Source organism: Megalops cyprinoides, chromosome 22 (assembly GCF_013368585.1).
Source record: "Megalops cyprinoides isolate fMegCyp1 chromosome 22, fMegCyp1.pri, whole genome shotgun sequence".
In the NCBI taxonomy this organism is placed as follows: domain Eukaryota; kingdom Metazoa; phylum Chordata; class Actinopteri; order Elopiformes; family Megalopidae; genus Megalops; species Megalops cyprinoides.
Window position 1 is genome coordinate 4,545,233 of NC_050604.1, and position 12,201 is coordinate 4,557,433.

Consider the following 12,201-nt stretch of genomic DNA (forward strand, 5'->3'; position numbering starts at 1 on the left):
TTAATTTTTATAACAATTTATTTCTGAGAATTTCGACATTGTCAGGCAAGTATTTTATTGCTGGGGACTTTAATTGTGTCCTAGATTCAAGAAAAGATAGATCTTTTGGAGTGGATAACACTCATACGAAATCTAGGAAAGCATTACCTTGCTTTATAAAAGAACTGAACTTAATCGATATATGGAGACACCTGAATCCATCAAAGAAACAATTTTCCTGTTATTCTAGTACTCATAAAAGTTATTCTAGAATAGATTACTTTTTGGTGTCAAAAAAAGCAACAGCAGACAGAGAGGGCAATTACTAATATTGAGGATGCAAAGGGGAATATTATAGTTGATCCGTTGGAAATTAATACAGCATTTAGACATTTCTATGAAAACCTCTATAGATCTGAGATCTATTAGTGTTGATATCCAGACTAAATTCCTAGACACACTTAACATTCCCAAGATTTCTGAGGAAAGTAAGAGAACTCCGGATAAGCATCAGAAGCCATAGGTGCATTGAAGGCTGGAAAAACAGCAGGGCCGGATGGCCTTCCAATTGACTTATATAAACATTTTAAAGATAAATTGATAACTCCTCTTTATGAGATGTATTTGGAAACTTATAATAATGGTTATCTACCCGCTTCAATGAGAGAGGCTTTGATTATCACTGTCAGGACTTCGCCCCCCTAGCTGTGGTGTTTTTGTTTTTTCCCTGTCCATGTGCTTTTTGTTTTCCTTGTGTTCCAGCCCCGCCCCACTCCCGGCCTGGTCCCCGCCCACCTGATTGCCCCATTACCTTCACCTGCCTGCCTGCCTGCCCACCTGCATCCCATTTCCTCATCAGCCCAGCCCTATTTCTACCCTGCTTGTTCATGTCTTGTTTGCCTCAGTGTTTTTTTTTTTTTTTTTTTTTTTTGTACCTGTTTCGTTCCTGCAGTTTTTCCGGATTTCTGATTTCTCCCGTCTTTGTTTTCTGCCTGCCGTCTTGTCCCGTTGCCTGATCATTTGCCTGCCCGGTTCCTGACCCTGCCTGCCCCTGTTACCGACCCTGTTTTTGTCCACGTGCTGCCTTCCGGTTTTCGACCCTGCCTGCTTTTGTTCCGCAACTTGCCTGTCGTCATTAATAAACCCGCCTGGAACCTGAAGCTCTCTTGGTCTGCGACTGAGTCCTTGCCTGAGCCGTTACAATCTTGCTTCCAAAACCAGGTAAAACTAATACTAAATGTGAGAATATGCGTCCTATAAATCTAATAAATACGGATACAAAAATCCTCAGTTAAAATTTTTGCAATGAGGCTAGAGGGTGTACTTTCAGGTATTGTGGGGATGATCAAAATGAGTTTATAAAGTAAGACGTGTCCTCCATATCCTATATAACCAAAAAGGGGATATGGCTCTCTTCTCACTGGATGCAGGAAGGGCCTTTGATGGGGTTGAGTGGACCTATCTTTTTGATATCGCTTGGTTTGGTATTTGGAGACACTTTTCGCAATAGGATTAAATTTACATCTCACTGAGGTACTAACAAATGAGGTGGTGGTCTGAGCCCTTTAATATCACAAGAGGCTGTCCTCAAGGTTCACCTGTCACCGCTTCTGTTTATTCTAGCTATAGAACCATTGGCAATAAGAAGCTATTAGCTAACAGAGCTAACGGGCAAATACAGGGGATTAAAACTGGCAACAGGGATCACAGAATCGCAGATCCTAATTTTGTTCCTAAAATTGGACCCCTCCATACCTGCACTGTTAGATCTGATCGGCCTGTTTGGTAAAATCTCTGTATATAAAATAAATGCTTCAAAATCATTACTTATGTTGCTCAATGAAAATGAGACAAGATCCTGATCAACATGTATCTATGTTTAAGCTCTCAACCAACTTTACTTATTTGGGCATCAAAATGATGCCTCAATTGGAAAATATAGCATCAGTAAATTTTGAACTTATTATGGACTCAGCATTTAAATCTATAGAAAGATAGATGCATTTCTCTGATGGGGAGAATAAACATATTAAAGATGAACATATTACCTAAATTCATATTTATTTCTAAACATCCCTTTGGTACCACCTGAAATGTTTAAGAATTACATCACTCATCACAAAATTTAAATGGAATAAGTGTCCTAGAATTCGCCTGTCCGTTACATCTTCCATTTGATGCAGGGGGGTTGAAGTGTCCAAATCTTCACTGGTACTATTTGGCAGCACAGTTGAGGACTTATTTTTCTACTGAAGATACTCCGTCATGGGTGGATATAGTCATGCTCCGTTCAGCTACCATTACATGTGCATCTGTACTCAGCCGAGCTAAAATATAACACATACCGCCCACCTTGTAGGGCTGAACGATACAGCCATCGCACGCATGTATCGCACAGCTATTTTTTAGCGCAATAACAGCTATCCCCGGTATGTGGCGTTAAGTTTTTCTCCCCGTATGTCTTTCAGTGGCTGCGGGTGAGCTGGAAACAGGGGAAGCGGAAACCCTACCTTTAAATCTATCATTACTTTCAGCCTGTTCCCCTTTTTCCTCGATTATCAAAAAAATAATTCACAGAACAGTTGACACCAATCGTAAATAATTATGCTCGCGAAACGGCGCAGATTGTCTGTCTGTCTGTCTGTAGTTTGTGTGCTTCCGAAAGCTACAACGTGAGATTGTTTAATTAACAAAGATGGCATTTATCGATGTAAATTACGTTAAATGCTCATGACACATCACAACGTTTGTGAGGTCTGTGTTCTAAACGTTATTGTTCATTGCACTCAACCTAACATGAAAGTTTATTCACAGTAATTTAAATCGATTTAAGTAAATTTAGCTCCGTTTTTGTAATTTGAATTTTTCAACACAAGAAAGCTATAACTTGAAACATTTAAGAGAAAGTTTTGGGATTACTCGCCTCTTTATTCAAATTGCCATCCTTGTTTTGAGCATTTAAAGTAATTTAAATCGATAAATGCCATCCTTAATTATGCAATCTCACGTTGTCGCTTTGCATGTCAGGGCTCCCGCCCCCTAGATTTTTTTTTTTCCCTGTCCATGTGCTTTTTGTTTTTCCTTGTGTTCTAGCCCTGCCCCGCTCTCCGCCCCATCTCCGCCCACCTGATTGTCTCCACCTGCCTGCCTGCACACCTGCTTCCCATCACCTAATCAGCCCAGCCCTATATCTACCCTGCTTGTCTGTGTTGTTTGCCAGATTGTTTCAGTGTTTCTGCCTGTCTCGTTTCCTGCCTGTTTCGATTTTGCTGGTTTTTGCCTTGCCTGTTCCTTGTCATTGTTTTTGCCTGCCCTTCTGTCCTGATTGCCTGATCTGCCTGCCTTCACGGTTTGACCCTGCCTGTTGCTGTTTTGATCCTTGTTTTGCCCTTGGACTGCATACCTGGTATTTTGCCTGCCTGCTTGTTTGACGATTCTGTTGTTAAACGCCTGGAATTGGAGCACTCGTGGTCCGCGTCTGAGTCCGTGCCTGAGTCCTGACATTGCAGTGTAATATATTGCATACTAATGCTGACATTTGTAAAATGAAACGTCAAAGACATTGTTCAAAAAAAAAAATGCATTTTGAGCATAATCACCTTAAAGATGTAAACACTTAAAGGCATTATGAGAAGTAGAGCCAAAAGAGTGAACATTACTAATAGTAAATATTACCTCCTTACCTGTTTGGAGCGGGAACTGTGCTCTTTAGGTGCAGACAGAACACTGTTGCAGTGCTTCCAGGCAGTGTTGCTGTTCTCAGATCCTGTATTTAATTGCATGCTGTTTCCCTGCAGCTTCAATGGCTTCAAACAAAATGCGAAGTTAAATGTTTTGTTTGTCCTCATACTTAGGCTTGTGTGCTGACTGTGGTGAAGTAGAGTAAATGAGAGTACAGGCCTGCAGTATGCTGTAGGTGACATTTCCCATCACTTTGTAGTGGTTATTTTGTCAGAATGATTCTCTCCAGTTGACTGTCAGGGGCAAGACCCAGTCTTGCAGTGTGGCCACCATGGTTTGTAGCTATGTAGCTATTGAAATGGATGGGTCAGATTAATAAACAGAAGAATCATTAGGTGTCCGGGGGGATTTGTGATGATGTAGTGGACTGCAAAATTTGGGTGACAAAGGAAAAGAAAAAAGAGATCAGGATGAAAGTGGAAAATGGTTCAACACTGGCTGTTTATTGTGTGGCCTAATGAGATGATATAGTGCATCAGTAAGTGTTAATGTGAATTCAGGCTTCAGTGATTCGGTCCCCCCCTCCCCCTTTTTCCTAAAGGAAGCCACAAAATGAGCAGAACTATCTATTTACATTCCTCACATCCCTTTCTGAATCATTCACTGAGATACTGAGAGGAAACACTGATGGAATGTTATTTTTATTTCTCTGCAGAGTCTGTCAGTGCAGACTCCTGGAATAAGAATATCAATGTTTTGCCATTTTAATTGAATCTAATTTTCTGTATCAAATAGATAATATTGTGTGGGCAAGGAAGAAAGATATATTTCATACTTTAGTCTGAAGACCTATACCTGAAAGTGTGGCTATTGGCCTGTGAGTAACCAATCCTAATTTTAACTCTGCTACTATTACATCAAATCATACTAATTTGCAGCACAGGACCTCACCTGTACACTCAACACCACCACCATCACCAAAAAAGCCCAGCAACATCTCCGCTTCCTGCAGAGGCTGAAGAAAGCCAGCCTGCCCCCTCCCCCCTCCCATCCTCACCACTTTCTACCAAGGGACCACAGAGAGCATCCTCTGCAGCTGCATCAGCTGCATCGCCGTCTGGTTTGGGAATTGCAACGTCATTGACCGCAAGTCCCTACAGCGGCTAGTGAAGACAGCTGAGCGAATCATCGGGGTCTGTCTCCCAACCTTGAACAAACTCTTTAACTAGCATTTGCCGCAGACCCCTCCCATGGACTGTTCATCCCCCTGCCATCTGGCAGAAGGTACCGGAGTATCCATATCATCACTGCCAGACACTGCAACAGCTTTTTCCCCTCATGCAGTCAGGATCCTCAACTCCCTGCTGTCCCATCCTCCTCCCCCCTGTGCCTGAGCAAGATCTGACCCACACCCCCGGGGCACAGCATGCCTCCATCCACTCCCCAGGACTGAAGACCCCAAAAAAAAAATGTAATGCACACAGCCACTTTATGAAATGTGTAATTGTTTACACTTGCTACTTGCACATTTCTGCCTGCTACTTTGTCCATTTATTGTCTTGTACTTATTGTACCTATTGTCTTATTTATTGATTTTATGCCTTGAACCTTATGTTTTTCATTGTGTAAATGTAGCACCACGGGTTCCCAGAAAAACTGCATACTTGTATATGGATGAGCTGACAATAAAGCTCTCTTGGCTTGACTTGAATTTATTTATGCTTCAATTTGTCTGTTAATGATTTTATAACTGCAAGCTAAAAAAAGCCTGGAAGACGATCTTCGTATCCTGATTGTGTACAGCTTTTATAAAAATACAAAAAAGGGCAATGTTTCACGTTTTGTAATGATAAGGCCACTCCAGGAAGTCATTGAATTTCATGCTGAAAAAAATTTCCTTTAGGGGGTTTTCTCTGCTGTTGAACTCAGAAATGGGTCATTTTTACCTGTAAAACAACACAAGGGTTAACACATTTTTCAGTCTTAACTTTGCCGTTCAACTCGATCAGCATGATGTCATTCAGGAATTTGTCATATTTTGGATGTTTTATTTTGCTTTGGACCTTAATAGGTTGGACATTATTATTTCCAATGTCATCAAGGTCACAGATGTTGATATACACCAGCAGATTACAGCAAAAGTAAAACAATACACACTTCATACAAAGTTTCACAATTTTCATAGATACTGTATGAGGCTTTAGCAGGAAATAGTGATCTGATGACTCATTACATTTTAGAATTATCAGCACTCAGTAAAGGACAGTATGGAATAAAAAAATATAACTCTAAAGATACTATGGTCTACCAAACTATGTAGGGTCATCAAAATATAATTCTATGTAATACTGAGAAGCAAAGATTCACAATATGATTTAAATGTTTTGTCAGTGGTAAGCCATTTAAATTTGTAAATGCTGATTTATTTGTGATCCCTCACAGTTTCAAAAAATTGGAAGAGGGAGATATTTAACCTTTTAAAGATGCTACAAATAATAAATCTGGATCCTTTTCCTCTTATTTAGAGTTTAATTTTGTTGGAATGTAAATACCTGGGATGTTCACATGGAATTCTGGACACATGCGTTAATGACATTAATCACGTCAGATCAGTAAAATGTTCTGACTTTCATTATGCCAGAACACATAGATATTATGACATGCACCATGCCAGAACAGATAAATATTATGACTATATAATAACTTTTTTTGGGACATTGGATGATTGCAAGCAAACGAACAGAGGAGGTAGCAGAAAAAAGAAGCAAAGTGCACAGAACTCTGAAGAGGCAGTCTTACGTTTTCCTGTTTTTCATTTATTTTTCATTTATTTTTGTTTGTTATTCTGTGTAAGGGAAACAATGAGGGCAAGTTAATGAAGAGTGTGGTTTTGTTTATTTCTCATGATCATACTCAAATAAACATAAGATTCTGTTATATTTATTTCTTTTTTTATTTTGGGGTCAAGTCTTTTATGTGTCTTAATAAATAATTTGGAAAAAATATATATTTATATGGTATGTTGCAGTAGTATTTATGTTCATTTTGGAACTGAACATATAAAAATATTCTCTATAAAATGGTATGATCAGGCCATAAACATACTGTACATAAATCCTGATGGTAGTATTTTCTGTTTCTAAAACTGGTGCTCATTGAGAGGTATTCATGATGATACTGTATGTGTACATTACTTTGATGCAAATATTTCATTTTTAGGCATGTTAACATAGTTTTGAAGCCAGTGTTTAATTTTGCACAGAATAGATAGATAGATAGATAGATAGATAGATAGATAGATAGATAGACAGATAGAGTACTTTATTTATCCCCAAAGGGAAATTTCAGTGTTACAGCAGCAATTCACATAAATGACAAAAAACACACATAACTTACAAAAACAAACACAATGAGGTAGATAAAAAGACAGAACACAGAAAAAGTACAGTAGTAAAGAAAAAATAGAATTTTTAACTTAAAGCATTTGTGAGGATTTGCTGAGTCAACAAACTGATTAAGCATTATGTTTGAGAAAATGAGATATAGAATCAAGAAATGTGTGTAAAAAAAAAACAGAAGAAACTATAATTTTAGGAGGGCCTGTGTCATATATGACTATTTTATGTTTATTGACTATACAATGAGAGGATGAACAGGTGTTGATGATTGATACATGCAATTACAATTTAGTTAGAAATACAACCACAAAAACACATTTACTGCTGTGAACAATTACTTTAATAACATAAAGCAATGATGTGCTGATCGGTGAGTGAACAATTTAGCAAATAGTACTTTCTGAGCTGACTACTTTGCTAACCCACCTGACATCAATATTATGGAAACTGAGCAGGTGACATCATAATGCAATTGAATTTTGAACTTAAATGTAGAGTATTGGTAGAGGTAGAGGTATTTGATAAAAAAAATGTGTTTAGTATTGTAATTTATGTGAAAGCAATGAAAATGTAGTACTACTTTTGCAAAACCTATCAAGAGTTTAAACAGCTGAGTTAACTATTTGAGACCATGGGCATCAGTTTTCAGAAGTGTACCAAATCAGTTGAGGAAAAATTGTATATTTTCTGTGGCGAGCAAAATACACAATGTTATTCATAAATCAAGGGGGGGGTTGCCACCTACTGGTGAATTGTTGGCAACTACACAGTAATCTGACATTCTTCACATTCACCTCTGAATTTTTTACTGAAACACTAAGAGAAAACACTGATGGCATGTTCCAGTTTATTTACATCTCTGTAGGGTCACTGCCAGTGCAGACTTATTTTAGACCTCAATAAAAAGAGGGATCTGTCACACTCTACAGAGGGGACATTGTGGTACAGGTCTGTTACTGGTCTGATACAGATCTGCAGAGTGTCATGTAAGGCAAAACTTCAGAACTGTGCCCTTCACCAGTACTGTAGTGCACTGCTTATGATGTTTGATGAGTGCAGTGGAGTGAGTCCACATACCTTATCTGCACATTTGGATAAAACTAGTGTTATTTGATATTTAGTGATTCTAAACCTTAATCGCTGCTTCAATTAAAGGACCGCATCAGCCCTTTCCCTTCAAGTAGTCTTGAACTGCAAGCAAAAAAGGCAGAACTCTGTCCTTTATAGGTATGGCTATATGCTGCTGTCAAGCTGTACCTTGATGGAATCTAAATTGTGCCACTGAGTTTACACCAGTAAGAAGTAGTGGGCAGCAGTGTGGAGTAGTGAGAAGAAACAGGGCTTGTAACCCAAAGCTTGGACTATACACTTGGGTTAGATACTTAAATTAACACAATTGTTTTATATATATATATATATATATATATATATATATATATAGAAAACTTGTAAAAGCTGCAAGCTGTATCAAAGTGTCTGCAAATATAATGCAAGAATGATTATACAAAAAAAACAGTTATGAATCAGGGCAAAGCCATCACAATAATTTCTTTGACAATATTGTTTCTTTACCATGGTTATAGTCAAAGTACAAAAACCACATTTGTCAGTTAGGAGACATAACCAAGGCAGGTATGAAATGATATAGATTCATTTGAATGGCTCTATTCATGGCAAAGCTTTAGTTTAGTTTTAAAGTTGGCCACTAGAGGCTACTGAAATTTAAGTAGCGAAAAGATGGAATGAAATAAGGATGCAGCCATTCTGCATTAATCACAGGTATTAATTCCAGGTAAATGAAAAAAGGACAGAATAATTAAAGACCTCAGATTATAAAGTACAAGAGTTCCCAGTCCCTCACCATCTTTACAAACCCTCTCTGACTAAGCTGTGTGTGGAGGAAGCATGTTGAACATTCTATCACTTCTAACTCTATTCTTCAAAGTGGAAAACATTAGGGCAGAGTAAAAGGGTACCCAGGATTTAGCTTGCAAAACTGACACAAGTAAAAGTCTTTGGTTGGAAACGCCAGACTGGAAAGAGCCCATGAGATACTCAGAGGTGGACACCCCGGCTTCAGACAGTAAAAGTCCTACCATGTATTTGTTCTACCCATTCCTTAAACAAGGTGATTTCACTGATTAGCTCCTCTACCTGGCTGAAGAGTTGTACTAATTAAATTCAGCTGGTGTAGTGCATGGCTGGAACAAATATATGGCAGGACTTTTACTTTCTGAAACCGGGTTGCCCACCTCTGCAAATATCAACACCAGGTCCATGATAAACTTATCCATCCTTAATGCTGCTATTAGCCATTGAAAAATATGAAACTGCTTTTCCTGCTTGGTTTGTCTTCATCCACTTACTTGTTTATGTTAAGCTATAATAGTAAAGTTATTCAAACACAATGAGAAAGATGGGCATCCTCTCCCCTGTGTCACTGTACAGTAGCATACAGATAGGTGATTAGACATGACCTACCAGTAGAGGAGCAGGTCCTGACTCCCATCAGTCCCCATTCCAGAGTAAAATAAAAGCCACAGAGGGGCTATACAGCAGGGAAAGTGCCACCTTCTGGTGAATTATTGGCGACTACACAGTTCCCTGATCCTCCTCACATCCATCTCAGAGTCATCGACTGAAATACTGAGATAAAACTTTGACGACACTGAGTTCAATCATTTCTCTGTCGTTTCCCCTGCCTAAGCATTATTTTTGACATACAGGAGAAATCACCTTCTCAAGGGCTTTCCGTTTCTGAAAGGTTTAGCAACTTAACAGAGAGTAGCAGGTCCTTGAAGAGACAAATAAGAACATGAATGTTTAATTTAACCATTTTCCTCCTCCAGGAGTCAAAGGGACCTGAACTCCCTGTTCAGTAGTTTTCTGTGGCATGTCCATTCTTGGCCCAGAGGACACAAAAGGTCCCTACAGCCTCTCTCATCAGTCTATGGCAAATTGTCAAATTGCCTTTTGTAATGGGTCAGTTTTTTTTATTCCCTCTACAAATATTGCATTGTAATCCTCTTTGTCCTGTTCATCAACTTTAAGCAAGTGCCTGTTATTTATATGGCAACTTTTTTATTGACTGTAAGCAGAGATGTGGGCTTGAGTCACATGACATGGACTTGAGCATGATGAGTCACACATTTGATGACTTCAGACTTGACTCGTCTTCAAAAAAAATCACTGGTGAGCTGATTTAGACTTGGAGTTTCATGACTTAAGACTTTACTCACAGTCAGATCTTTATGACTCAATTGGTTTTGACAATTGAGACTGGAGACCTGAGACATACAGCTCCAGACTGGATTCTGGTGTTTTGTGACTTGACCTGACTGCTGTGTTTGAGACTTGCGACTTGAATATTGTGACTCAGACTCATGACTTGAGTCTTATTTAGGATGCAGTCATTTTATCATCCTGTGACTAAATGTTCAGAATGTACAAAATATATTTCAAACATGTCAATCTTGTTACTCTTTTATGTTATGTCTGCCATGTATTTGTCCTGCAGTTGACAGACTATATTACATCACATTATTATCATTTGGCAGACACTGTTATCCAGAGTAACTTACATAGGTTACGATTTTTACATGTTGTCTATTCATATAGTCTGATATTTACTGAGGTTAAGCACTTTGCCTCAAGGTACAGCAGCAGTGCCCCAGCAAGGAATTGAACCAGCAACCTTTCACTTACAAGCCCTGTTCTTTACCACTATGTGCAAATGTCTAATTAAAACCCTTCAGCTGGTACAAAATGTAGCTGCTCAAATCTTAACTAAAACTAAACGCTTTGAGCACATTACCCCAGTTCTGGCTTCTCTCCATTGGCTACCTATTAAATACCGGATCATTTTTAAAATACTCTTACTCACATTTAAGGCTTTAAATGGGCTTGCCCTTCCCTATTGTAAGGACCTTCTTCACCCATATCTTCCGCAGAGAGCCCTTCGTTCCCAAAATGCCGGGCTTCTCATTATTCCAAGAGTGGGCAAAACTACTGTAGGCAGTAGAGCCTTTTCCTATCAAGCCCTCTCCTGTGGAGCAGTTTACCCTCTGAGATTCGGGGAACAGACTCTCTCTCCACCTTTAAGTCTAGGCTCAAAACATATTTATATAGCAAATCCTTCAGCTGAGGGACATGGCCTGGTGCTGGCGAGGATCATAGAGTCTCTGGTGGACTAAGTGGTCATTGCTTTCATGGACTCTGTGCCGTGATCAGGTGTTGACTGTTTTAGGGTCGCCCTCATGACTATGCCGGTCCCTTGCCTCCCGTTCCCTAGGTATGCTGCCATAATGTTAGGGGTTTTTGTTAGGGGTTTTTTCCTTGTTGCACACTGGCACCTTTTCCCCTGCCCCTCCTCTCCTGCCTCTCTGTTCTACATCCCTGCCATTCTTATCATCCACTAATCACTGTTTTCTGTTTGCTTCCTATCCCTGCTCCGGGCTCCTGTCCGGAACTGTAGCCCAAGCGTCTCAATCCCGATTTCCAGTCTTGCTACCTCACTGCCCTGCCCATCAAAGCCAACTGCATTCCAAGAACCGGACATCCTAGGAGACAATCTTATAACCACTCTGGTGTTAATTACTATTGTCTATCAATCTTAAATGTTTAAAGTACATTGTATAACCTGTCTTTCCCTCTATCTGCCCAGTGCTGGCCAGAAGCAGATGGGCTCCCTCTCTGAGCCGGGTTCTGCTCAAGGTTTCTTCCTGATAGGGAGTTTTTCCTTGCCACTGTTGTCTTAGGCTTGCTCTCAGGGGGTCTCAGGCCTGGGAACAATGTAAAGCTGCTTTGTGACAACTTGTGTTGTAAAAAGCACTATACAAATAAAAATGAATTGATTTGAATTGAATTGAATATGTTATACTGGTGCCCTAATTCTATCTGAGGCATTAATAAAGCCATTTTGTAGAATATTCCACTGTTGATGGGTGTTGTGTACCTGCTTAAAATGATAGTTTTGCTCTTTATTTCCCAATTACAGCATTCTGCAAATTGAAGACATGGGTCAAAGCTGTCAAGGTTCATCTAACAACATCTACAGGGAGAGCTGGGTAAACCAGACTGAATTAAAAGCTGGGATTGGCTGTTGATGATCAGTGTTATGAGACATGCAGGGGCTGAGCATCTG